This window comes from Macaca mulatta, chromosome 11 (genome assembly GCF_049350105.2).
Source record: "Macaca mulatta isolate MMU2019108-1 chromosome 11, T2T-MMU8v2.0, whole genome shotgun sequence".
Classification (NCBI taxonomy): domain Eukaryota; kingdom Metazoa; phylum Chordata; class Mammalia; order Primates; family Cercopithecidae; genus Macaca; species Macaca mulatta.
Genome location: NC_133416.1, coordinates 95,060,591 through 95,062,500, shown reverse-complemented (window position 1 = coordinate 95,062,500; position 1,910 = coordinate 95,060,591).

The following is a 1,910-nucleotide window of genomic DNA, read 5'->3' as shown; positions in this document are numbered from 1 at the left end:
TCCCAGCTTGACTTTTCTTGCCAATCCTACCTCTGAATCCTAATTCAAGCTATCCTTCTTGTGTGCCCAGGTCTTCATCTAACTGGTCTGCCTTTTTCCACTCTTGTCTTAGAGTCTATTCTCCACAAAATTGCCAGCATAATCTTTTAAAAGTGAAGTTTCATTTGTATCAGTTGTCCTCTAAAAGCTGTTACAATTCTTCTGTCATTATACTTAGAACAAAATCTTAATCATAGCTTTATACTTTTTTTTGATATTTTGTTGATTTCACCTTCAGCTACTTTCTCCATTGCTGATTTCATTCTGGTGACAATGCCCTTCCTTTCTACCTAAGAAATCCAATCTTGTTTCTGCCATGAAGGCTTTGGACTTAGAAATGCACTGAGTATTTAACCAGGGCTTTATTTGATAGAATTTAGCCACGCAGTTTGAAATCTTGATCATCATCCTCTCAACTTCTCCACACTCCATTACCAAAGTCTTTGTCAAAATGCCAAATGTGTTGGTAAAAAATTGTGTTTGTAATTCTTGTTATAGTACAATTTCTCCTTAATCCTTAATTTCTTAGAATAAGTACATGAGTAAATGAGAGAATGAGTGAACAAAGTGAAGTACCTAATATGTGTTAAGCATTGTGCGTGGCAGTTTCAAAAATTGGAAACATTTCAAGCATTTGAACATTTTATGTGATTCCAGTGGCATTTTCTGTGAGAGTCGTCATGCTGTTTAAAATGTTTTCAAATATGGATCATGTTACAAAATTCATAATTTTATATGTCATATATAAAGAAAAAGAAACAAGGTTTATAATGTATTTTAAGCAATGTGTTACTGTATAATAATAACAACTATAATGGTAATTAATAAGTCTTTTGGAAAAGGTCCAAGAAGTATTTGATTTCTGATGCAACTTTGACTAAGATATTTAAGTTAGAAGTAAAAACATTCTTATTTTGCTATGTCACTTTAATTACAAAATTAAAAATCAATATTTTATAGAAAAAAAAAAAGACTATACTTGCACTCCTCACTACCTTCAATCTTTTTCCTCCATGGTGTTGCATTTCTCACTCTCTCATTTTAATCAGATTTCTACTTTGATAACCCCTTTTCCTGGTAGTCTTTCTTGTGCACCCTATATGCATTAGTGTGTGTGCACATGCGAGCGTGCACACACACACACACACACACATTTCATTGTTCTCCATTCTCTTTCCTTGCTTTATTTCTTCATACTATTAAGACATTTGGTAGGGTGTGTTGTGTATTTATTTGTTTAATGTCCTTTTCTTCTGATGAAAATAAAAGTTCTCTGAGCAAATGATTTTGATTCTCCTTTTTAGAGTCTTATCCTTAGAGCACAGACAAGTGCTTGATAGGTTTCAGGCTCTAAGCTGTTTGCAGGTGCCATGAGCTATTTCAGACTGAAAACTTCATAGATTCTGTCAGTGCTCCAGCCTGGGGAACAGCAGCCTGGTTTACTCTCAGGGGTGGTCTCATCCTTTGAGATTCTTACTTCTTTTCAATGGCTGTACGTGTGTGTGTGTGAGCATATTGTCTGTGAGTGTGTGTGTGCGTGTGTAGGTGTGTATATTAGGTTTAGGGTGCTATTTCCTATAGATATATTTACAATCTATTCAGAAACATGTATCCTTACTTAATAGTCTCTAAAATATGCAAATTTCTTCCATGCTTCCAATCCTTAAATAATGCAAAACATTGGTAAAAGAAGAATCATACTTCACTGTGCATTTTAATACACAGTAGCTGTGTCTACTGCTCCATTTCAATCACTTAAAAGAAAGACTAAGGGAAGCTGAGTTAACAAATGTTTAAAGGATAAAGTTTATGGGGAACCACATTAAGCATGCTGTGTTACAGAAATTGCTAAGGCTAGTTTTCCTAACACT